Below are 27,889 nucleotides of genomic sequence, written 5' to 3' on the forward strand. Positions count from 1 at the left end.
TTCTACTCCATGCTGAAAGCATTTCTATAACCCCACTGGAAGTTAAATGATATCCTCCTCCCTTAGAAATATATATATATATATATTTCTATTGAAGGTGAATTCACTACTTGGCGTGTAAGGCTATTTTTTATGGAGGGGGAGATAATTTTGAAAAACCAATGTATCTACATGATCATGTGACATGAATTGTTTGAAGAAACTGTTTAACCTGAGGAGAAAACTTAAAGACAAATAAATGCTAGTCATCTCCCGGCTTTTAAATGGTGATCCTTTAAAAGAAGGATCTGAGTTGTCCTGTTTAGCCAAAAAACATACAACTCAAAGTAAAATGCAAAAGATGAAGAGATGCAAATAGTGTAAAATGTAAGAAAAAGCTATACAGAGTCACAGATTTAGTTCTGGAATGGACCTTATATGTCTTCTAGTCTAAGTCCCTCATTTTAAAGATGAACACACTGAAGTCGATGAAAACTATAGTTTTCCCAAATAGTGTAGGTAGTAAATGGAAGCATGACTCTGCCCATTATTACATACATCAACTCATTCTAACACATCACACTGGCTCACATTTCAGAACAGTCAAAGCTAGCTAGAAACCAGTCTGAAAATGGAATGGTCTATCTTGGAAGATGGGGAGTATCCAAACTCATTAATCTAAGAAGCACTACAGAGCAGAAAGAACAGAGAAAGACAGTGTAGAAGACAAAAGGTCTTGATAAGAACCTTAGAGCTCTGCCCCTTGTTCCGAGGCAAACTTGTTCCTAGGATAAATCACGTAAGATCTCGGTCTTCATTTTCTTCCTTCAACTAAATCTGGGCATTTTAAACTATTTGATTTGTTTCTTGGACTCCTTTGGCAATCTAGCATCAAGGATTCCTCAGAATTGCCATTTTAAATAACTGGAATAAATTTAAATATCATTATTAGTGAAAATAAAGTTCTATTATATATAATTATACATAAACACATCATATATAATTACACATATAAAGTTATTACATATGTTATTATATATGTTATATATAATTACATATAGTTGCATACAATTATAGATGTTATATATACGTACAATTATATATAATATATATGTAAAGTTATTATATATTACATATAGTTACTATGCACAATTATATATAAATTATATACATAAACGTATTTAAATATATAAAATTATTATATATAATGTATAATTATAATACAATTATTAGATAATTACATCTAAAATTGATATATATAATTATATATGAAAAGTTATTATATAATTATATATAAAGTTATTATATATAATTGTATATAATTATATATAAAAAGTTGTTATATACATAACATTATATGTAATATATATAAAGCTATTATACATAATTATATATAAAGTTATTGTACACAATTATATGTAAAATGTTGTTATATACATAAAGTTATATATATATATACTATATAAAGTTATTATGCATAATTATATGTAAAGTTATATATAATTATATATAAGGTTATCATATAATTATATATAGTAATTATACATATAAAGCTATTATATATAATTATACATAAAGTTATATATAATTACATATGTTATATGTAATTATACATAAAGTTATTGAATATATATTTACATATATATAATAAAATTATTAGTGAAAATAAAAGTCAAAGTTAGTGAAAATAAAGAGGTAATGTTTTCAGCATCCAAGTTCATAAAGCCCTTTAAATCTATCCTTGAACCCCTTGGAGACCCATACCTTGGAGGTTAGGAAAACCTGGACTGGATGATCTCAAAGGTCTTTTCCAATGCTAAATCCTGTGATGGACTAAACTGAGGTCTGATGGGCAATTCCCCTTCTCTCCTCTCCATACCATCCCCACCTCAGCCCAGGGAAAGTGAACTATGGTGATTGACAGGGATTTGCATGCCATTTTTTTTCTAAGACATCACCTATGACAAAAAATTAAAGGGCAAAGTCTCCTGTGTCTTTCTTCGCAGATGCTGGCCCATGCCAAACGGATGCCCCACTCCTTCGTGCTTTGATAGAAATAATCTGGAGACAGCTGCTGCTTTTTTTAGTGTGGTTTTGTTCCTCCCACTGTCTCCTTCACTGACAGCCAACTGCATTCAGCAGCCTCCCTGTCACATCCTCCCATAGCAACAAAGAGCCAACAAACAGCCAGGACCGAAGGCAGAAGAGAGGCAGGAGAGGAGTAATGGGGCATCCTGGAGTGAGAATGCTTTTCTTCCACTGATGCAGGAGGAAACTAGCTGAGGTGGAAGTAAGAACGGGTACTTAAGTGATCAGTAGCAGGGGGGAAAATATATGATAGGGGGGCAGGGCTGGCTGGTGGTAAAATGAGAGGGAGGAGGGAAGCTTCAGTCAAAAGCAAGACTCCTCTTTCACTAGAAGCTAGAAAAAAAAAAGAAGTTCTAGTGGCAGGAAGAAAATGGACTTTGTGTATTTACCAGATTTGAGGAAACCCAACAGCAGCCTGCGTGTTACTGATGTTTGTTTAAGGAACACTTCAGAAATGTCTCAGGTTGAAACAACTACCCCAAGCACTGCTAACAAGGCATGTTGTACTTCCCCCAGCCCAATCTCTCAAAATTGAAAGAGGGAATGCTTGAAAAGTGCCTCCCACACTATGGGATGTAACTAATGATCCAAAGGAATTTTAAATTAGACCCCCTTGTCTATTTAGTTAAATTTAGCACAATTTACATATAAAGATAGATAAGAAACCAGTCAACTGGAGTACTGAGGAGGGCACACACAATTTTGATAGTCTGGGAACCTGTTTTAGAAAAATGGCAGAATTTTTTCAGCCCATTCTAAGAGTCTCAGCCTTGAGAGTAAGGCAAGGAAGCAGAATTCAGAAAATTTATATTATACTGGTAGACTTTGGGTGACCTAGAGAATATTTGGGGGCATTTTTTTAATCTATGAAGTGAATCATAAATTTAGAACTGGAAGAGATCTTAGAGGCCAGCTGATCCAACCTCCTCATTTTAATAAGAATATAGAGACCCAGAAAGGTAAATGAGTTGTTCCAGATGACACAGCTAGTGTTTGAGGGAGGATCTGAGATACAGGTTTTCCTGAATCTCAAATCACTCCTTTTTTTTCCATTTTGTCACAATCCTCCCAGAGTCCTACTGATAAGTTAGAGAATATTCAAACTTTATTTTTAAAATTATAAATCATATATAGTAGTTGTGATGTTAGATGCTGGAGCTTCAAACAGTCCTTGCCTTTAGGTATTCTACATTTGAATAGGGGGAATCTAAGATGCACCCAAATAAATAAATGATAGGTAATAGTAGCCACTGACAAATTTTAAGCAAGGGAGTAATGTAATTGAACTCATAATTTAACAATGCTATTTTGGCAACTATGTTGAATTGGGAAAAGATAATACTTGTAAACAGAGAATAATTAGGAGGATGCTCCAATTTTCAGATGAAATATCTTAAGGGACTGAGCTAAGTCCATAGTAGTAAGGAAGAGAAGGAACTATAGTGTGGAAATAAAATCAACAGTATCCTAAGCCAATGCTCAGGGATACATGTGTAAATCCCTCCTTACATGTATAAATACACTTACAGAAGATATAAAGGAATGAATGGAAAGAACATTGACCATGGAAGGAATCTTGCTCTGAAAAAGTCTCTTTCTTGAGTCAATTTTATTGACTCACTATTAGTGAATCACAAGCCTTGAAGAGGGGGTGTGTTTTTTATATAATCCAGTTGATGATGCAGCCAAGAGAAACCGTTTGAAGAAAATATTGGAAGTTGGAGCCAGGGAGAGATTTGTGAGCAAGGAAAATAAACCAGAAGAACTATTGCTCCAGGCCGCAGTCTCAGAGATCTTTGCAAACTCCTGGAAGAAGAAAGGTCTGAGCCTAAGAACCTGAATATTCTTCTAGAACCCTGGATTTGGGGTGTGACTATAAATAGGATGCATTGTTTGAGTCTAAAGGTATCAAGGACTCAACCATCACAATAGTTGCTTCAGTGTATGTTGTTTGACTTATTTTGCTTCTGTATGACTAAAGAGTAGTATACAGATAAGTTATCCTTGTGTGATTAACTCAATTATAATAGATTTGTGTAAGTGAATGAAATGCAGCAAGAAGACAAGAAAATAGATATTCCCAGGTGGATGGGGCTGAGCCAAAAGTTAATTGGATAAATTCATGCAGACTATGCTGTCACCTACAAAAGGGAGTGAACAGGACAGAGGCAACCAGCTCTCTAAGAACCATGGAGACCTTGGGATTATTTCCTTAGCATTCTCTGTTTTAAGGGACTCATATAACTGACCAAAATGAGCTTGAGCCTGACAGCCTCTGTTTTTCATCAACAGTTAAGGTTTGGTACATTCCCAGCAGTGCCTTTGGTAGTTAAATAAAAGTTAACAAGACATAATTCTCAAGAAGCTTACATTTAAATAGGGAAAAGAAAGTAAATGTATAAATAACTCTAATATAAAGAGGAATGTGGTAGCCATCATCAGATAGCTACAATGGGCTATGGAGATTAAAGAAAACTCTTTAAAAGACTTTTAAATTTTCAGAGTTTTCTTTAACATTTAGGATGACCTTGGGAAATGTTTAAGAAATTATGGGAAAATTGCATAAAGAATATGATGGGGAAAAACATGAAGACATAAATGTGCTGTACCTATTTTGGATGATGACAAATATTTCAGTTTGACTAGTCTCTATGATATGAAAAGAGATTTGAGAAGGTAAATTTAGAGAGGCAGTGCTTTGTTGTAGAAACGTTGAATGCCAAATTAAGGATTTAATTTTGATATTAATGTAAAACTATTGAAAATCTTTTAAGGAGAGGGATGGTATAGTCAAAGATGTGCTTTAGAAAGAATAATCTTATGAAAAGAATATATTGACAACATTGCAGGCAAAATAAAAATATATGTAGAATCTTACTGCACTACCCTAGATAAGAGTTACAATGCATTGAATTGGGGAAGGAGCAGTGAAAATGGGAAATAGAGGATAATGGGGAAAACAATTCCAAGGTAGAGTCTACAGGACTTAAAAATTGATAGAGAAGATGACTCAACTCTTTGATATAATTGATAAGAAGTATATAGAAACATTTAACAGAAAAAGAAACAATTTATGTTTTACAGAACCCTTTTCTAAGGCTATTACAAAATTCAAATAATACTTTCTCTACCTACTCCATAGAACTATTTTAGAAACAGAAATTTGCAATGCATTTTCTAGTCTTTCTCCAGATGTAATTTACATAGGCCCAGTCCAGTTATGGGAAGTGAAAAGAACCTCCCTATTATCATTCTACCTACATCCTTTTCAATTTTGCTAAGTGGAGTTCCTAGAATGACAGCTGGCAATCAGTGAAAAGAATTTTTTGAGAATTGGAGTTTCAGATGAAGAAAAAAATATTGACTTAAATGCCTAATGGCATCTCTAGCTTGCTGATTGTAGATGGATGACCAAAATCTGAAATCATGGAAGAGCTGAAATGGCCCTTGAAACTATGAGCTAAAAAAGCAGACAACCTAGCAGTTATAACTCAATTAATATACCAGCAGATGGCAGAAGGAGATGTCAATAGAGAGTAGAAAAAAATAGCTCAGGAAATAGTTCTATAGAGAAAAGTTTAGTGGAAATACAATAAGAAAAAATTATATCAAAATGACTAGATCAGCAGAGAATCCCAGATCAATAGAGAAAGCTGTTGATATAAATATGGAATTCTAATGACATTAGAGAAGTATATAGCAAGCTTTGGAGGCAGAATATACATTGTTCTATCTCTTTGTGAGCTCCCTCCATGAAGATTCATCAGCATGAAGTCTCTATTTATGCCCTCTCCATCTGTGCCACCCAGTCATACATATTCCCTGAAAGTATCCCTTTTCCCATGAGTAGAGTATTAACTTGTGAGAAAATATACTCCTGGGATTATGGTATAAACTTTTTTGGCACATATTTTGCTCTACTTTTTAAATAAATGTCTTTACTTTGCATGAATGCAATTTTTGGTTGGTAAAAGATTGCCTTTCTTTAGCCAACCAAAAAATTGTTTGGTAAAATATAGATATGAGCTGTGGATTTTGAATGAAAATTGACCCAATGTACCTAAAAGTTTTAGGCAACCTTCCCCCTCCCCCTTCAATCTCTACATAGGTTAAGAGCTTTGGAAAATATATTGCCTATTTCCCCCATTAATAAATAAAACAAAATATAAATAAAAAATCAAGATTAAAAAAGCATTTTATTAAAATTGATATTTTCATGGTAAATATTAAACTAATATTCTCTTTACTTTTATATCATTCTACAGTTTAAAATAACCTAGAGGGAAAATAATCAATTTAAAACCACTGAAGCATAAAAAGAAGGGAAAAAATCTCTAAAATGTTCTGAGTCAAGGACCAAGAAGACTTTTGCTAAATGAAACTTGATACATGAAGTTATAGAATCCCATCCCAATTCACTCTGTTGTACTGAGATGTTGTAGTTTATACATTATGGATAAAAGGTCACCTGCTGTTTTGAGGCTCCCCCAAAGAAGATCATAGCTAAGTTATAAATTAATTTAAAACCTTTTTTAAAAGTGTAAATGTTTTGCTGAACCTTTAGAAATGCTTCCATGGGAAATTACTAAGAATGCAATAAAAATATTTTAACTGCCTTAAATTGGTAACTTCAGATTTTCTAGGATGATAGATTATTTTTTATCATTAGTTCTAGGTTGTAATTCAGTGACTCCTATAAGATTCAAAATTGCTCAAAAGAATGAGGAAATCTCCAAGGACAATATTTTTATTCTACCTTTTTCTTTTCTTCTGCTCCATCTCTCTCTTGCACCCCTCCAGAAGCAAAGGTCTTTAGTGATTTTGTAGGAACATACCTCGGCAATGGGTTTTTTTTTTAAACTGATTTGTGATTTTTAGAAAAATACAAAATCTATTTTTATATTTTAGTTATATCTTGTTCATAAATTACAACCTATTGATAAGTCCTGAGCAAATTACTATGAACCAGTTTCAGTTTCTCTCCATTTATTATTGGATTGTGGGCTAGTTTATACATAATTACAGAAAAAAAAAACATAAAGACAATAGTGTTTACTCCACCTTGCTTTTTTTAAGCTTTTCTGATATGCTAGTAACATAGAATTGTTTTTGAACCAATGTGACCAAGCAATAATTTATCACGGTAGTGAGTGAAGAGCTAATAAATTGCCACCAGAGAAGCAGTCTCTTGGATTCATTCTTCATTCTTTGGACTGCTATAGATCCCAATGAGTTTTCCTCAAGGATATATTCTAGCTTACTGGGTCCTTTGGTGACATCGGGTGCAAGAACACAGCTGAAAATGATTCCCAATGCATTCTAATTCCCTTTTCCTTCAGGATCATGTTCTGATGGGGTCTGTGAGTATCCTATACTGATTTCAAGCACCAGCATCAGTAGGAAATTTAAAGGGCAGTAGGTGGGTAGAACTAATTATCCATTACAGTTATTTAAAATTCTCTTCTGGAGTACTCTCTCTAAACCAGCTTTACCCTGGACTTTGCAATGATTTCATTGGTCAGGAGACAAGGTATGCTGTTCTTACCCTGTTTCTATATCTAGTCCTTAAGGTCTTTGGGCTTCAAGACTGGTTTAGTGTGTGAAAAAGTGCTTTAGCCTCCCAAGTAAAACATGTACCTACACACATAAGGCTGAACCACTTACAGGACCTTACAAGGGGATGTTGTCTGCTCCTGAATAGAGCTGCCTCTTACAAAATTCAGGAATAGTATAGAATAATATAAAGGAAAAACACCAAAAAAAGCAATTTGCCAACCATGTAAATGAATTTATATATGTATTGTATTAATGTGAGTTTGCATATAAATACATAAATATGGAGAAAGAAAGGAGTGAATAACAAAACAGCCTTGGTCAGTAAGTCAGTAAGACCTGCCTCTGACAGATTAGATTTGAAACCCTGGGTAAGTAATTTAACCTCTCCTTTTCCCTCACCACTTCCCCACCTAATCTCTAAGACTTTAAGTTTCAAAGTAGTTGTTTATTTGTATCAGTAAAGGAAGTTTCCTTATCAGGTATAAATAATACCATTAAAATCATAGACCAAGTCCAAATATGTACACACAAATGCACATGTATATTTTAACATGTGAATATGATCTATCTGTATATTTATACACATGTAAATGTATATGTTAGCATATAAATAGCAAGGAAATTAACTATAGACAAGTATATGTATCTAATAAAAATATTCCTATGTTACTTGAAACCTTTGATCTTGAATATATGTACATTTTATTTGCATATGCATATTTGTATATTATATATATGCCTGTAATTATATACATGTATGTATGAATACATATATACATTCACATATACCACATATATCTAGAACTCATAGATAACTACAATTTGATTCCCAAAACAACCACATGGCAATGGAGCAATAAGTGTGAACCTCTTAATTAAAGAAACTTTAGTTATATTTTATAACCTTACTTATAATCTTACTTATACTTCATTACAAAACTTATTTTATCCCTATTTTCTCAATACAGAAAGACTGAAATTTTTGAAAATGGGAAAAAGTTTCACAAAAGATATTGTTGTTTGTCCTTTATTTTTGAAGAACATATGATGTCACAATGTTGGGGTGAAATAGTGAATAATGGGTGATGAATTGACTTGCATGTGAATTTGATTTAAGTGAGTAGTGAAGAGTGGCCAGTGTCACTCTCTCTTCCAAAGTCAGTGGCAAGACAAAGGTCAGGATGACTGGTGATTGCCTGGGATGTTCTGAATGCTCCACAGTGCCTGCTTCCATGGCTGCTGGAACAAATTTTCCTCATCTATGCATTCCACCGGCAGAAATCTTCACATGCTTGGGTAGGCAGTCCCCTAACTCATCTTTCAATTACCCTCAACCTGCTTTAACCCATTTGCTGATGGGCCGTGGCTGCTGTGCCATAATATATGGCTTCTTGGAGCTATAGGTGAGAATTTGGTGATAGGGGATACTAAAAATGGATGAGCAGCCCTGAAAATGGCTCAACAAGCCGTCACTCCATTAGTACTGATTCTCTGACCCTTAGAGTTTGAACCTTACATTAGATAATTATTGTGTTCCTGGGTAGAGTGAAAACAAAAACACCAAAAACGGTAGTTGGGAGAATTATACTCGCATTCTGACTCTGTTATTTACTTACCTGGATGAACTTGGAGAAATATGTATTTTTCCCATTCAGCATCTCATACATTAAATAAAGTTATCAAATTTTAGGTCTTTGATTCTGTGGTTTGAATTGTATTTGAAGAGGTATCATGATACAAGAGAAAGAATTTTAAAAGCTCAAATTTATCCTCAGAATATTTCAAATTGGTCCATTGACTGGGTCCTACTTTCTACCTATAGGACCTTGGACAAGTCCATGTCTGTTTATCACAAAAATGGGGTTAGGCTAGATGATCCCTTCCAGTTCCAAATCTACTGTCCTATGAAGTTACTTTCCTTTGTTGGACTTGTTTCCTTGTCTGGAAAATGATGAGGTTGGATTAGTTAAATCTGGAAATTCCTTCTTGTTCTAAAATCCTGTTTTACTTGTTTATGAAATGATAGCATAACTGTTTAAATTTTGATGGCATCCTTTCTAGAATAAGATTCATATTTATAGAGACTAGTCAGTATTACCATGTCAAGTCTTTGAAAGAAGGAGGTCAGTCTTGGTAGCACAGTGCTGACACTTACAGGGGCAACAGGGGGTAGGAAAACAGAAACCAGATCCTAGCAAAGTCCCAGTACTGTGCTAAGATGCACTTCTCAAGGAAAAGGGAAAAATAATTCTTTAAATATATAACATGTTTTAAAAAGAGATAATCCTAAATTAAATTTCATTGAACCAATTTTCCCATATGTTCTACAAGGAAACATTAATGTTTAATTAAATAATTCACTTAACTAAAATCATTTCCCTTATTTTCCCAAGCTTTCCCAAATGTTTAATATGGTCTTTAAAATTCTTTCCAGATATAAATCTATTATTTTCTTCTACATCTTCCTGATCTTACAAACTTCCATGATGCCCATCTATAATAGAACATTCAAGCAATTTTTCTTTCCCATTGTCCAAGTCATTGATGCTTCCCCTTCTGGGAAACAAAAAAAGGAAAGATGCTCAGGAAGCTTCAAGCCACTGAATTTGGTTATTTGTCCCACTTGGGAAAATGATAGGATTTTAAAAAACAACAACAGAGGAATATTTTTTATTGAAAGGTTCTCAAAAAATTAAAAGTATATTATCTAAAAATCTTGCTTTCTAAATCCTCTTTCCTAAAAGGTGACAAATGATTTACCCAAAGCCACCCTTCTAGTACATATCAGATTAGTAGATCTAAAGTAGATCTTCTGTTCCTAAATCCACTATTCTTTCCATGGTACCCACAGCTCCCTTCAGGTACATTCTTTATCTAGCTATTTTTTCCACGGTCCCTTGGAATTTAAACTCTTGAATTAACTTTGCATTTGGGTCTCCTTGTGCTTTTTACCAAAAGCAAAAAAAAAAAAAAAACCCAAAATGACATCTCCTTAAAAGAAATTGTGTGGGCAAAACCAACCAACTTCAAAGCATTTTTACTCCTATTAAAGTCCTTCATTACCTGCTGTTTGTTCCTTTTTAGTAACATCCTAAGTGCCCCTGGATATAGTCAGACTTAGCAGGACATGCTCTTCCCCCATGCATTCTGTCCTGTATCCCTGCAGCTTCTGATGCAAAACAGATTTTTAAGATCATAAAAGGACAGAGGTCAACATGAAAGTCTCCCAGAACCTGGCATTCGTTTCATGCTTCTGGTCTGTATTAGAAAACATAACAATGCTTCTTAATATTATTTTTTCCTTGTGTAAAGTAATGTTATAATGACATCATTTTTCCATGATCATGATTTTTAAAGTTTATCTCTCAAAAGAATTTTTTAAATGACATTTAAGATTGAATGAGACATTTAAAAATCTGTAAGACCAAGGTGGATATTGAAGTGTATGAATAACTATTGTCAAGCCAATACTATTGTAATGATGGACACTGGAAATCCAAAAGCTTTTTTGCTATTTAAAGGAAAAAAATAGCTGCCTGAATTAAATGTGTGTATCCTTAAGTTACAGTATTATCCTAGGATTGAAGTTATAGAGCCATAAAGGATCTTATAGTTATTGAGTCCAACCCTTTTATTTTACTAATAGGGAAAGTGAATCCCCAAAGTGAAATGACTTGGCCAGAGTCACAAAGCCATTGTGTTTGAGGCATAATTTGAACCCAGATCATCATGATACCAGATCTCTATTTCATCCACCACTTACCCTCCTCACCCACAGTTACAAATATATCAGTGTCATAATTTATCTTTTATTTTCCTTTTGACATAGATTTCTTAAATCTCTCTAAAATATATTTGTTTTATCTCCCCAATTCAATGATAAGTACTATGAAATTGTGGTAAGAAACTCACTTTTATTTTTTAGTTTTACTTTATTTTATTTTATTTTATTGTTTTGCTAGAAAGTATAGTGCTTGACACACTGTGAATGTCCAAGAGATGTTGGCTGATGACGTGGAGAAATAACCATAAGACCAGGATCAGTGGGAAAATAAATGTCATTTATGTAAAAATAAATGTATGTTATGGAAACAGAGGCAAGAATGGCACAAAACAATGTTTTAAAAGAGTAAAGTCAAAAAACAGGGCTGCAGCGGGGAAGTTTCATTCATCTCTATCATCACTCTTGAACTTACAGATGGTATCCAAGAAACAGTATCTGGGAATTCTTCCAAATCACCAGTTTCTTAATGGATCCAAACTGGGAATTTGGTCCCAAGAAACAAAACTCCTTGTAGATTCACCTGAATAGAAAGAAGAAAAATGCACATCACCTAATGATCTGTTTGAACTTTTTAGAACAAAGATCCCTAGTTGGATCCAATTGTGCATACCCTTTGATCCAGCAGCATCTGTCCTGGGTCTGTATCCCAAAGAGATCTTAAAGAAGGGAAAGGGACTTATGTGTGCAAGAATGTTTGTGGCAGGTCTCTTTGTAGTGGCCAGAAACTGGAACTGAATGGATGCCCATCAATTGGGAGTGCCTGAATAAATTAGGGTATATGAATGTTATGGAATATTATTCTTTTGTAAGAAACAACTAGGAGGATGATTTCAGAAAGGCCTTGAGAGACTTATATGAACTGATGCTGAGTGAAGTGAGTAGAAGCAGGAGATCATTATACACAGCAACAGCAAGGTTATATGATGATGGATTGTGATGGACATGATTCTTTTCAAAAATGAGGTTATTCAGGACAGTTCCAATGGCCTTGTGATGGAGAGAGCCATCTGCATCTAGAAAGGGAACTAAGGGGACTGAGTCTGGATCACAACATGGTATTTTCACTTTTCTGTTGTTGTTTCCTTGCTTTTTTTTCTTTCTCATATTTTTTTTTCCTTTGTAACCTGATTTTTCTTGTGCAGCACAATAATTGCGGAAATATGTGTAGAAGAATTGCACATGTTTAATATATATTGGATTACTTGCCGACTAGGGGAAGGGGTAGAAAGAAGGGAGGGAGAAAAATTTGGAACACAAGATTTTGCAAGGGTGAATATTGAAAATATTTTGAAAATAAAAAGCTTTTTAAAAAAGATCCTGAGTTGGACTGCCTCTACAAAGCAAATTTGACAAGACTATGAAATGCCAGATTATGAGAGAGAACACTTAGACAATTTCTCCTTCTCATTGTATGATTCATTAGCGCTTTCCATTTTATAGCAAACATGGGGAAAATGTGCAAGAATCTACAGTCTTCTGGACATAGGAAGTTGTCTCCCATTGGAAAAGGGATAATTTTTTAAAAAAGAAACCAATGGCAGGAATTATTTTAGACATTTCAAGGAATTAAAAGTATATAACATTCAGACTCTCTTTTCTAGATGCTATGGCTTCAGAATCCTCTGTCCAAAACACATGAAGCCTTACTCATTCTAGCCATCTATTTTATTTCTTTTGCATACCCCTATAGAAGGCAGAACCATCATTCTGTCAGCAGACTAAGAGTATCTGTCCTATTTATCTTTGCAATTCTAAAGCCAAAAGAAAGCCTAGACTAATTGTGTTTGGACCCAGAAAATAGAATTCCATGCATAGAAGCTACACAGGCAGATTTTCTGACTAGATTTTAAAGAACAACTAACTACCTAACCATTAAAATACTCAATAAATGAAATGTATGCTCGAGAAGCCAAAAGATTCTCCTTCTAGGGATGTGCTCAGGAGAGCCCATGATTAAATTTTCACTGTGAGTATTTACAATAATAAATATTAAAATCAGAACTCGATTTATTGTTTTGTTGATAAAGAAAACAGTGGAGAAAATGTTAATAATTAACATTAAGGCACACTAAACTTAAACTTAAAAGCATATTTTTGGGGCAATTAGGTGGTGCAATGAATAAAACACTGATCCTGAAGTTGGGAGGACCTGATTTCAGATCTGTCCTCAGAGACTTATTAACTGTGTGACCCTAAACAAGCCACTTAGACCCAAATGCATCAAATAAAAATTGTATTATGAATATAATTCTGAGATTTGGTTGTTAAATATTTATTACCACTCTGCTGGCTCCTCTCAGGGGTCTTGCAGTCAAGGTCAGCATTTGTCAGGAACATTGGAGAGAAAGTTCATACTTGAAATTTGGTTTGGAAGAGATGTATATGAGCATAGGATCAGAGATCTGGAGGCTCTCAAAAACCTACATTTTAAACCTCTTCATTTTACAGATCAGAAAAAAATGAGGCCCAGGGACATCAAGGAACTTGCCTATCGTCTAGAAATAGCAACTATCAGAGATTTTTGAAAGAAGTCTCTTCTAATTCTGAATTTCTCTGATTCCATTCCCAATGGGACATAATTAGATGTGATAACCATACCAAACCAATGCTCTACCTGGCCACAAATCTTTCAATATCCTCCTTCAGAGACTATCCATGAACTCTTTTGACTTATATGAGGAATGGGCAAAAGACTAAGTAATGATGGCAGCAGTTAGGAATTTAGAGGGATATGAATTTATAGATTGGCTGAAGACAAACACTTTTACTGTTTTCTCAAAACAGAATGTAAGTTTCTTGAAGAGAAGGTCTTTTTTCATGTCTATTCCCAGCTCCTAGAACAATATTTGGTATGTGATAAGCATTTATTAGATTTTTTATTAAAGCTTTTTAATTTTCAAAAGATGTGCATGGGTAATTTTTCAAAACACAAAACCTTGTGTTCCAATTTTTGATTTATTAGATTTTAAAAAATAAATTAGTCTTTAATACTGCATCCTTTCCCTCCTTTTCTTCCCTCTTCCTTTTGTTCAATTTTATAAGTCTACATGGAGTTGTGTGTCCAGTAATGCCCAACTGAAATCTATCTCTTCTGGATTTCTTGAACTGAATCTATTGAATTTCTGGTCTACAGTGGGCTAAGTCAACTGGATTTTTGCTTTAAGGCAGGCATGAATATGATCAATATGGTAAATCTCAGAGCCACAAGATTTCCTTAAAAAAAAGAAAAACTTCTGAAAGTGCTCAAATTCAGAACATGAATATTCACTGCACTTCCAGTCTGGCTAAGATCAGTAGATCCTTAAAAAAAAAAGTGTAGACATATATTCAAGCAAATTTTCAGAAGTTTATAGTTAATAGTACATCAAAATATTCTACTTCTAAATGATGTTATGATGTATAAATTTAATGGCTGATATTCATATTCATATTCATGGTTGGCATTTCTTTCAATTAGTAGAATCAAAATATACTTCTGCAAATGAACCTAATTAAAAAAAACAAATTTTAAGAAAATGATCAGAAAACAAAAAAGGTTGACTTCAGTCACCCAAACCAAAAAAAAAAAAAAAAATGAAAACACTTCAGTGAAATATGCATTAACGATAAATACTGAAAGAATGTATTGAATTTAGAAGACTAATCTTTATACAGGTTTATCTTTTCTCAAGAATAGTGATCATTCTGAAAATGAGAAATGGAGGTGGAGAAAACAAGAGCCTGAAAGTAAAATTTAAGCCTATCTTAGGAAATGTAGCCTAATTTTGTGGAAGGAGGAGTATCAGATTTATAGTTTTATTTGTGTAGGGAACTCCAGAGATGGGGTCTTTCCATTGGTCTTAATCATTAGTCCCCAATATTTGCTTGATGTACATAGAAGTAGACTTGTTAACTATCATACATTACTATACATCACAACGTGATTTGAATCCAAGTTGTCCTGATTCCAATGTCTGTCTTCTGTTCTAAATACCATAGTGCCTTCAAAGAATTCAAGGATCTATAAATGGTCTATCTCTGTTTCTCTCTCTGTATGTCTCTGTCTCTCTTTCTCTCTCTCACTTTCTTTCCTCTTATTACATTTGCATATAATGAATTTCTATAATCTGTATTGGGATTCTTAAACCATTTTTGTGTGTCATGGAGCCCCTTGGCAATCTGGTAAGCCTATCAGTTCCTTTTCATAATGTTTTGAATGAACAAAAATAAAAAGCAACCACGTATATGGAAAGTTACACAAATTATTCAAAGAACAAGTTCATGGATCCAAGTTAAATATCTCTGAAATAAATGTATGTATGTGTTGTACCGATACACAAACACACACAGAGGCACACTAGTACTATATAAGTGTCCATGTGGATTATGTATGCTACAGGGGTCTGTGGGTAGATGGGGTTCACTGAGGGTCAAGAATAAATATCTCTAGAATCTCCTTCTCCCCATCCTTCTCCAAGGAAGAGTTTTGGTTCTCGCCAAGAAGGGAGCAGGAGTTTAGGATCAGAAGCTGGCTACTCTTTTCTCCTCAGAGAATTATATTTATCTGCTCCCTTAAGTATTATTAGTCTGGGGAGAATGATTTTTAAGTTCAAACTTCTCTCCTGATTATTATTGATTAATAGAAAAGGCAGGATACAACCTATATTTGGTCAAAACTTGATTCCTTTTTACCAAATGCCAGTTTACACACATAGCAAATAACAAAGAAACTAATTATCCAAGTCCATTGTAAAACAGAAATCAGAGAAAGTGTTCATAAATGAATATATGTGGTACAATATGAAGCAAATGCACTCTTTCATTGGGAGTGAGATAACTCAGTTCCAGATCTCACCCAGAGGGAAAATTCCCTAAAGTCTCTAATATAATAAGCTGGGAATCATGCTTTATTGAAGTGCCTACACGGTGGCTTTTTCCAGTCTTTTTCTTTTCAAGGACCTAAAGAGAAGTTGAAATCATACATTTTCTCTCTCAATTCAGGAAACCAGAAGGGTTTGGATCTCTCTTCTCTACAATTCTCCTCAGTTCCATCTGTCCTTCACTGGGATATAGAGCACTAAGTAATCAATCTCTACCAATAAGGAAAGAGTCTCATATAATGAGCCAATTGAGTCAAATGTTTGTGTGTATGTGTTCTATACACATGAATTTCTGCATATTAAACAATTTATACGTGCACAAATATATATATATTTAAGTCAAGGAATTGTCAAATAATTCTAACTTGTTTTCCAATTTGTTACTAAAATTCAAGTTTTGAAAATTGTCTCTTTAGTGTTTATAATACTTGTCATAGATGAAAGTTCTTTAATCAAGCTCAGTCAAACCTAGTCAAACAATACTGAAGATAAAATTTGTCTTTGCTAATCTTTTGCTTCCTTATATATCTACCCTCAAGAATGAATGGATAAAAGGATGGATGGATGAATAAATAATCATTTATAAATTCTACAAGCTGGGGACACAGAAAGCAAAATAAGACTGAGCCACTCTCAAGGATCTCAGATTATAATGGAGGAGACCATTTCAGAGAATATTTCAGCAGCAAGTTAGATGAAAAAGTTACATGGTTCTTAGGGTGCAGCAGCAAAGTAGACAGTAGCGAATCTTCTTTGATATCACTTCCACTAATAAAATTACATCCGTTTCTGATGACTATCTGCTTGATAGTATCAGGGACTTCAGTGGTAAGAACCTTTCTTCTCTAAGCCTTCAGTGGCTGTGGATGCACCCTTCACAAAAATAGTTCCTAGAGCATGTTGCTTCCTGAAATCCTGCCCATAGGGGCTAGGCTGGAAGACAGGCTATTTCATAGTCCTTTTCCCTGTTACTCTCACTCTAGTTCCTCTAATCAGATCAGCTTTTCCAAGAGAAGTTTTAGACTTCACTTCCCATCCTTCTCCCACTCCTTGATTATTCTGAGAGAAAGCAAAGAGATTTAAAACAAACATATATTTTTATAATAGCTGAAAATAGCTGGATGGATCACCTTTCCCAGGGATATTTGTGTTTAAATGGAAAAAATTCTTATTTTAATTAAAAAGTATTAATTGATTAATCTAGAATTTTGGTCCCTTAAATCCCAGTTGTTGGGAACCTGGGCAAATAGGGTGTGGGGGAGATGGGGATGTGTTTGGGGACACAGGGAGAAAGAACTTATAAAGACTAGAACTTACTCAACCTTCTACATAAATTCTGACACTGACTTGAGAAACGTGTACTAGAGTAAAGCTTTGACATCCTAAATCAGGCTCTTCTCCCAAAGCTCCAGACAGATTTCCCATTCTTTTCTGTCGGCATTCTGCAAATTGGTCTTGGAATTCTTTGGTCACTTGTGAGGGAAAGGTGAGATGGGTTAAGTGGATGGCTCAAATTCAGTATCATTTCTACAGACTGAGAAGAGGACATGCTTTAAGCTATTCTGGGCCATAGCTTCCCCACAGTTCTTCCCCACTCGGCTTTTATTTTCATTTTGCATTAAACAAAAACCCATTTGAGGACTGTTTAATGCTCTGGATTGCGTTTTCCAATGCCAGATAAAAGTTAAACAGATGAACCATTGGGGGCAAGGGGAAGTAGGAAGGGAAGGATTGGGAAATACATGGCTGCTAAAATGCTTTAAAGTTCGAAAAATGCTTTCTCTTAAAAAAACAAAAACAAAAACCCATCTTCAATGTTCCAGCAGCTGCGGGTTTTCCCAGTGCTCCCCCTGTGGCTCAAATGGGATCTGCTTAATGTTTAACAGATGAGCCAATTGAGTTTTTAAAGGCAAAATTAAACTTGGAAGTGCAAGAAGGGCGCAGGGGAATCCACAGCCTAGAATAGACTGGAGGAAAGCTCCTGAGCAGGGAGAAAGGAATGGATTATCACAAGGAAGCAAATTGTTGCTGCCACTTTTGGGCCAGAGATAAGGAATGATATGGGGTGGTGACTTGGAAGATGAAGAATTTCACGTGCAAACCCTACATCTGATTCTTCATTTCTGTACTTTTGGCAAATCATTTTCACTTTATAAAAATCATAAGATCCTAGATCTAGAAGTGGAAATGGAGTGAGCAATAAATGTTTAACAACCAGATTTCCCAGAGGGACAAAAAGGCTTTTCTTTTGGGTTAAATTTGTATAACTAACAATTCCTCCATTATTTTCCTAAATCTAGACAATCAGCAAACAATAAATTAAGTTTTGATTTGTACCTTTTCCCTGATTTCCAAAGCATTAATCCTCACACAGAAAATTTAACAAGTGACTTTCATAAGCTGGTATGAGTTGACTCCAGCACATCAGAGATCTCAGAAGTCTGTGTGATCTTTAAGGATTTTTCCAGCTCTAGATCTAGGATTTCACAAGGTCTGATTGTCTCTTGATGACTGGGGACACAGTAAAACAAATTATACTGAATTATAACTGAAACCTGCCATTGTGACCATTTAACTTCAGCTTCTTGGATAAAGTGGACCTCTTAAAATCTTCTAGCTCTGAATCTATGATCATTGAAAGTCTTAGTGAGCACTGTCTACTTTAAGCTTCAGTGGTTACCAGCTTTTTTATTTTGATTTTTTTTTCTTTCTTGCAAAAAGAATATGTTTATATGGATGAACAATGAGCTGAATTTTGAGTGAGGACATCTAAGATTGGAATCCTAGATTTGACATTTCTTACTCTGTGGCAAGGCCAAATTGCTGAATCTCTATGGTAGTCAATTTCTTTTTCTATAAAATTCCTACCTTATGGTATGATTTCCTCATATGTCCAATAAGGAGTTGAGTGACATAAGCATTAAGGTCTTTTTCAGATCAAAATCTGCTACCACATAATCCAGTGTTCTTTCTATGAAATCCCTCAAAAAAGCTTAAAGCTCTTTGGAAATATTGATTTTCTCTTATAAAATAATTAATTTGTCATTAATCTTGCCTTAAGGTAATATAAAATCTGGGTGGGGTTTTAGAATTTGGGATTATTTGGGGTCTATAGAATCCCCCTGAAACATTCTCCTCTTAATGGCTGAAACTACATTTCAGACCCTTCATGATCCGGTTTGGGATTTTCTTGGCAAAGATATTAGAATATTTTGCCATTTCCTTCTTCAGCTCATTTCACAGATGAGGAAGTTGGCAAACATGGTTAAGTGTCTTGACCAGGGTCACATAATAAATGTCTGAGGCTACGTTTGAACTAAGGTCTTCCTGATTCCAGGCTTATCCCTCAATCCACTGAAACACTTTACCAAATAGTAAGTAGTACTAAGAAATGCCTACTTGGACCAGGGGCTGAATGGTGGGAATTCTGGGGGAAGGTGGGTGGGGAACATTTCTTGCCTCAGTTCATATTCATAAAGAACATTCATTCTGAATGAGTCCATAATTGATGTATAGCAAATTTAAAAAAAAAATTTTAAAATAAGCAACAGATAAACCTATCATTGCCTTGACAGATCTTTTCTAAAAGAGAACTAATTCTTCCTACAGATAACTTGTTTAAAAATCCAAATTGCTTACTTTGATCCCAGGCCGCAGAGGTCCTCAAACTTTTTAAATAGGGGGCCAGTTCACTGTCCCTCAGACTGTTGGAGGACTATAGTAAAAACAAAAACTTTGTTTTGTGGGCCTTTAAATAAAGAAACTTCATAGCCGTGTGTGAGGGGGATAAATGTCCTCAGCTTCCGCATCTGGCCCACGGTCGTAGTTTGAGGACCCCTGTCACCAGGGGTTCTTAACCTTTTCTAGTATCATGGACAGACTTGGGCTTGAGAAATCTATGGACCCTTCTTAGTATAAGGTTTTTAAATGCATAAAATATATAGGTTTGCAAAGAAAAATATTAAATACAAGCAAAACAAAAATAGACTCTATATTGAAGAAGCCCAGGGAGAAATATTTTTTCCAAATCTGTGCAAATTAGGCAAAATGAACCTGAGAGGGGAAAGAGTGCTGGGGAAGATTTACTACCTAAGCATTATGTAAGTAATGCATACTACTTAATGCACAGAATTCCAACCTTCATAAAGTCCTGAGTCACCTAATCCTAACCTATAAGTATCTATGATCCAAAGTGAGCAGGGGGATCAGTATCTTAATTCCATAATTCCAACAGAGACTTAATGGCATGTCTGTAAACTTATTTGTACATGTATATGTATATGTACATGCTTATGTTTAAGACATATGTATTTGTTTATGTGCATATGTAAAATTGTGCATATATATGTATAACGTGTATGTTTGTGTATATATAAACATAACTGTGTGTGTACATGTGGACTTAAGTATATCCATGTATCTAGCATGTATGTGCTTGTGTGTATATAGGAACTTATGTGTATGCATATTAATATCTTCAAATAAATATATAGCTATAGGTATAGGTATACATGCATGAATTCAGAATTAGACACTTACTAGCTTTGTGGCTCCGAGCAAATCACTTCACCTCTATCTGCCTCGGTTTCCTGGACTCCTAAATGAGTTTAATGATAGCACTTACAACACAAGGTTTCTGTGAAGGTCAAATGAAATAATATTTGCAAAGTGACTGGAATATAGTGGATGCTTAATAAATGTGTGTTCCTTCACCCCTCCCAAGTGCCAAAATTTGGATCTACAATTAAATGAAATACTATCTCTAAAGTGATTGGCACATTTCCTGGCACATATCAGACATCCTGTGTTTTATTGCTTTATCTTCCTTTCCTGACAAAGACAAAAACAATAGTCTCTTTCCTATAGAAGATTTTGCAAAGGGGAGTAGGAGAAGAGAAGACTGGCAAAATATATGCACAGATAAATGCAAATCTTTTTTTTACTGCAATTGAGAAAAAAAGCAGTAACTTTTCCAATATCACACAGGGAGTGAGTGTTCAGAAGAGGCCTAAGTCCCCTTGAATCTGACGCCAATTTGCTCTTCTATGTCATGTTGTCTCTTGGGTAAATTCAAGACAATTTATTATACACAAAAGTACGTGAATAAATATACATATAAATAGAAAATATATGCAAAGAGAGAGGGAGGAAAGGGAAAGAGGGAGAGAGAGAGGGAGGGAGGGAGAGAGGAGGAGAGATACATAGAAACAGGTAGAGATAGAGAGAGGCAGAGAGAGATAGAGAGGGGAAAGAGAAAGGAGAGGGGGAAGATAAAGAGACAGGGAGAAAGAGAAAGTCAAAGAGAGAGGAAGAGGGAGACAGAGAGGGGGAAGAGAGAAAGGAGAGATACATTAAGAGAGAGGGAGGGAGGGAGAGAAGGAGGAGAGATACATAGAAACAGGTAGAGATAGAGAGAGGCAGAGAGACAGAGAGAAAGGAGAAAGACAGAAAAAGACAAAGAGGAAAAGAGAGACAAGGAGAAAGAGAGAGAGAGATGGGATAGGGGAGAGAAAGGAGAGACAGAAACAGAGACAGAGAGGGAGGAAGAGAGACAGGAGAAGGGGGAAGAGACAGAGGAAGAGAGAGAGAAGGTGAAGGGAGAAAGAAAAGAGTCAGAAAGAAAGACACATAGAGAGAGACAAAGAGAAAAAGAGAGACAGAGAGACAGAGAGAGCAGCCAACCACTGGTCCAGGGAGTGGGCAGAGAGCGGGACTCTAAAATGTTTGGAAATAACATTGGGGAATAGATGAAGACGCCCAGTATCTTTTTCACGAGCCTGAGGAGATTGGTACCTTTAAGACAAGCGGATAAATTTGAGACAGAGACTCTCCTGCCTCGTCAATGCCTGGAGGAAAGGCACTGATGAGGTGTGCGCTCATTCATACTGGAGCAATCATATGGTTAATTGCTTAAGTGTGAACTTAGCCATGGTGATTAAAGCCGAGGACTCCTAAGTAGTTAGGTGGAGAGGAGCTTCTTGGCTTCAAGTAGTCTCCAGGCCTGGAGGAAATGTGCGGAGGCATCCCTGTATTTCCCTGAGGAGTCCCTGTGTTTGGGGGAACATTCAATCATTAGGCCATATTCAAGGAAACCAGGTTCATTTGAATGTCTAATCAGCACATCCCACATTCGCGGATGTGCAGCCTCCCTGAAAGGCTGATCATCAGTGCACATCAGATTTAAATAAACAAGAGAAAAGTCAGGACTGGAGGGATTATGTCCTGGTAGAGTGCAGGCAGAATTCAATGAAAATATTTTATGTCTGTCAGCTAATAAGCTCACGTTTGCATGCTCCGGGTGACATTTGGCATGGGGGCGGGACCACAGAATTAAATTAAATGCAAAACTTGTGTCTCCTTTAATTCCATTACTGATTTTTAAACCTTCAAATTAAGCATGATCTTCCACAGAGCACTGCATCTTTCTATCAAGGTCATAAATTGATTGCTTGGATACTAAATTATATACAAATATAATAAAAATTCAACGGTTTGCTTAGTTTGATGAAATTAGTTAAGAAAATCATTCTAGACTGGTCAGATGTCTGTATTTTTACCCTCAATGAAACTTTGGGTTTTGATCCTTTTATACGTAATTGCAAAGGCAATAAGAATTTCAGAAGTTAAGCCTTCCCTTAATTTTTTTAATTAATAAAAACAACCAGTTGAAGGAAATATCCTCATAGAGGATATGATAGATCTGTTGGGAGTATTTTAACAAAAACATTCAACCACCTTGGCTGCTGCCCCTTTCACTGATATAATACATAGTTCCAACTAATTAATTTTCAATAATCTAAACACTATTTGAGTTTCAAATTTTTAAAAAAATGCCCAAAGGACTCAAGGCAAAGAATAAGAATTCAGGATTTTTGAATTTTGTTTCTTTCTAAAGTTACCCCAGGACAGTAATAGATTTTAACCAGTATTCTCTCAAGTCACATAAAGTTATGGGAAAGAAGACTCCTTTAAAATTAATTTAACTAGTTATTTGCTTAAATGAAATGTCCTAAAAATACATTCCACCTTCATGTGTAACATACAAACTCTGGCTAAAAATTCAGGAAACATTCCATGAAAGAATATTTAACATTTTTCACTAATTGTTCTCAAATACTTCACTCATACTGAAGAGTAATAAAATGGATAAAGCCCCATTACACCATGAGTTTGGATAGTCTGCACACATATCTACTCTTTGAATGGGAATGAAAGAAAAAGCAGAACGCCTGTACCTAGCTCAAGTGAGGACAGATTTCCCTTGGCTAGGGCATCCAGGTTTAATCTAATATTTTCTCCTTTCATAACAATGCACTCAGAAATAAAGAAGTCGTATACAGCAAGTGGAAAAGAAATACACAATATTAAAATGAATCTACCCCATTCATCCACCTCTGAAGCAACTGATTTAATTGTCACTACTGAAAATTACACAGGGCTTTATTCTTTTTAAGCCATTTTCTATAAAACAGAAATATGATACACATATATGTATATATACATATGTGTGTAATGTATGGAGCGTTTGCATATTGTGCACCTATATATGTCCATGTATGCATAAATGCACACACCTGGCTCTCTCGCTATACAAATGTATGCATGTTGCCACAATACTAGAGATACTATGTAGATATATAACATATACACACGTGTGCATGTATGTAGCCACAGACCCACCACCCAGGTAGACTAGGCTTTCCAATTGCCCTCAGCGGAGGAGGTGTGGTCCCAAACTTTGCAGCCTGCCTACAAAAGGCGCACAGTTTAAGGCAGAATCACTGAGGCTGGACTAAATGACCTCAAAGGTCCCCTCCACCCCCGAGGTTCAGCGAATGTGCCATCCCGACACGAAGGCAGAAACTCCTCCCATCTGCCAAGTGTCAGCCTGTTGTTTCAATCCCTTCTTTAACAAAATAACGAGCAGCCCCCCAGCCCCCCCCCCCCCCGCCTCCCTAAGGTGCAGCTCTGCATCTGCTTTGCATTGCCCTGTCGCTGTCTGCCCTTTCTCCCCTAGAGTCTCAATATGCCCTGGTCGGATCTTTGTCTTTTCTCTGCAGCCTTACCTCCCAAAGCCCATTTGCAGCTGCTCAAAGTGGATCTGCATGGATACAGACCAACTTTAGCACGCTTGCCCTTCCAGCGGTGGAAAGCCCGGGTCCGTGCGTGGGCCGGAACACAGAGTCCTCGGGGTTACCGTGGCCTCTGCAGAGCCCTGCTAGGGCTCCGGGCTGGGTCTCCCGGGCGGCCGTCGCCGCCGCCGCCGCCGCCGCTGCAGCAGAGCTCTCGGCCGCTGCTGCGGCTGCCTGAGCCCGACTGCATTGGAGCACCCAGTTAAAAGCTGCCTCCAGGAGCAGTAGAGGGATTGCGGTGCACAACTTCCCGCACCAGTTTGTTAATGAGCTCTTTGCTCAGGCGCCTAGTGATGCAGCCACGAGCAAAAGCCGAGCTAGCAGCCACAAAGGTGGCAGTGCAAGGTTTGGGAGCCAGAGCACGCAGTGAGGTGGGGGGAGGGGGCGCGAATGAACTTACAGGGGTAAAAAAAAAAAAAGTGAGCAGATGCTTCATTACAATGACAAGTGAACGGGAACGAGTCTATTTGCTTCCTGATTTGTGGGGAGATTTGCATGTGTTACTTGCTTGTAGAAAGGTAAGGTAAGAGACGCCCGCGTGCTGTGATGGAGAAAATGAACAAATTCCTTCTTCCTTTTTTTTAATTTGCTAAGTCGACACAGTGAAACGGCAGAATCTCAGGCCACGTGGTTCTCCTCAGGTGATGGGATTGCAAACTGACCTGATCTGGGCTCTCCCTGGGGGGAAGGCAAGGGAACTGGGATGCGCCAGGGACTGATGTCCCGCACCCAGAGTCGGCCACCTTTCCAATTCAAGGCAAGGTTTGTCTCTAAATACCACAAGTGCAAACAGACCCGTATGTTATTGTTCTCTTGCCTACTTTTCCATTGGGAATCTCCACCCAATTCTTGTTATGCTGGTAAAATCCCCAGTAATGTGTTTGTTCCCTTTGCAGTTCTGTGACTTAGAGCACCCCTATAATTTTGAGGAGGCTCTGAGTAGTGGGTATGTTGGGCAGAGAGAAGCAAGAGTCGATTCCAGAGCCACTGTTAGTGATCAGTTTAGTTCAGTGGTCCCACCTTCTGAGAAGGGCCTCCAGTCAGAAATCCAAATTATGTCAAACCCCTGAGAGTCACCCTCTGTGGGGGTCTTGGGCAGCCTCACCTTGCCATGTCCTATCAGAAACTCCAGTCGTGTCTCTGAGGTTAAATTTTCCCTGTAATATCTACTTATGACCTAACCTCATGAAGTATTTCCCTTCTCCTGGTAAACAGCAAGTTCCACCATGGAGTTTAGCCTTTCCATCATTTCTATTGTCTCCCAACTCTATTTCATATTTACTATTCTTGGTGTCTATTATATCCCTATATCCCTTCATTGTGTCTGTAACCTATTCCCCTAAATAAATCCACCTTTTGCCAAAAAGAATGGACGTTGTCAATTCTTCACATGACCAACCCCAGCTTCTGGAGACTCCATCAGCTATGTCACTTTCACCTGTTGTTCCTTCCATTAAGGAACTTGTCCTTTCCATCATTAATTATTAAAACCCCTTTCTATGCTCTCCCAACATTATTTCACATTTACCACTCTTGGGATCCATTATATCCTTATATCCCTTCATTTTATCTGTAACCTATTCCCCTAAATAAATAAATCTACCTTTTGCCAAAAAGAATTGTCAATTCTTCACATGACCAAACCCAACTTTTGGTGTCTACCATCATCTGGAGTCTGCATCAGCTATGTCACTTTCACCTGTTGTTCTGAGTTTGTTTCTTCAATATGGATGCATGTTTTCTTCCCTCTCAATTATATGTTTAAAAAAAACCCTCTTTTTTAAAATTTTGAGCTCTAAATTTTCTCCCCTCCCTCACTCTTTGAAAAGGGAAACATTTTAATACAGATTATATATATGCATGCTTTTAATTTGTTTCCCATGTTCCTTTGAATTTCCTTTGACTTTTTCTCATTTTCTACACCTATCTTTATTTTATTTATTGGAATTTGCATAGTTTTGATTGTTTTTTCAACCGAAATTCTAGTCTCAATATTATCTTTTCTTGCTTATATTTTCATCATTTTAAATGTGATAGTTTTTCATCCCTTATTTGTGTTTCCAGTCTTTCCTTTTGGGAAAACCACATTTAAGTGACCAATAAAAACTATGTGTTTTTAATCAATATTTTTCATTCAACCTTTTAATTTCACTTTACCTAATTTTTTAAAACTCATGATCTTTGTATATATTGTCTCCCCCTTTTTATTCCTTATGAATTTATCACTCTCCAATTTGACTGATTTTCAGTCATCTAGTAATTGAATTTGGACAGCATTTATTAAACAAACTAATCTGGTGCTATCATGCGAAGGCAAAGTGAAAACACTGTCACTGTACTTAATTAAGGAGCATACATTCTACTGATTAGTATGTGAAGTATATACCTAGTAACAGAGCAATATTATTCTTTAATCATGTCCAATTTTTCAAAACCCCATTTGGAGTTTTGTTGACAAAGATCCTGGAGCCACTGGCCCTTTTTTCCTCCAGCTCATTTTACAGATGAGGAAACTGAGGTAAACAGGATTAAGTGACTTGTTCAGGGTCATACAGCTGAGGCCAGATTTGAACTCAGGAAGATGAGTGTTCCTGATTCCAGGTCTGGCACTCTATCCACTGTCCCATGTACTTGCCCCTCTACAGAGCAATAACTGAGTTCTATTAGTCTATCCAAATTCTATTATCCCAGATGAGAAAGAACTGATTGTTGAATAGTTCTTAAATAAATTCTATTCAAGAAGCATTTATAAACTTCCTACTGTTTGCAAGCAACTGTCTAAGGTATGATGGATCTGAAGAAAAAAATGAAAAATAGTCCCTGGTCTCAAGGAGATTTTCATATGTTTAAATGTACATTAATTACTTTTGTACCTCATGTTAATGCTGACAAGTCATATCTGACATCCTGCTTCCAAATACAGGTGCCAAAGAGCCTTCATTTTAATTTTCCCCAAAATGCAAAACTTTTGTCCATTCTATATAAAGGTCACCTAAAATAATTCTGGATAAATAGGGATTATAAGAATAAATTAGAGCTAAAAATTTAAGCCAAATTGGACTAGCCTTAGACTTTATATTGAAATAGATATATGTATAAAATAAATAAGAATTTCAAACAATATTCTATAGAAATTTGCTAAAAACTACATGAAAAAAAGTCAAGGAGCATTTGTCAAATGCAGTGTTGTCAACAGACAGAACTGTACAGGAGTCTTTCCAAAGATGAGATCAGTGATCAGAAATGTTTTTACAGTTGCAAGAGTCAGCCCTGGATTCCTGACTACTCACAGCTGCCTTTGCCCATCCTCTCCTACTTGTTCTCTTTAATGTTTATATATCTGTTCCTAGGAAAAGGGAAAATGGGAATTGCTGGTATCATTTCTCCTTCAAGTCTGGAAACTGTTAGACTCCTTGCCATCACTATGATCTAATTAGTGATGCTGCTCAAACAGATCAGTTCTTGGCCCCCATCCCTAAGTCATCCTAGTC

General features: G+C 36.0%; 1 long non-coding RNA gene across 1 annotated transcript; it reads right to left on the reverse strand.

Moving 5' to 3' along the window:
• Positions 1 to 11,663: 11,663 nt before the first annotated feature.
• On the reverse strand, positions 11,664 to 24,785 carry LOC127557740 (uncharacterized). Its single transcript, XR_007952612.1, has 2 exons — positions 24,333 to 24,785; positions 11,664 to 11,927 (listed from the first exon to the last, which is right to left on the reverse strand). It is a non-coding gene; the product is annotated as an uncharacterized LOC127557740 (long non-coding RNA).
• Positions 24,786 to 27,889: the final 3,104 nt, after the last annotated feature.

The sequence above is a fragment of the Antechinus flavipes genome, chromosome 3, assembly GCF_016432865.1.
Source record: "Antechinus flavipes isolate AdamAnt ecotype Samford, QLD, Australia chromosome 3, AdamAnt_v2, whole genome shotgun sequence".
Classification (NCBI taxonomy): domain Eukaryota; kingdom Metazoa; phylum Chordata; class Mammalia; order Dasyuromorphia; family Dasyuridae; genus Antechinus; species Antechinus flavipes.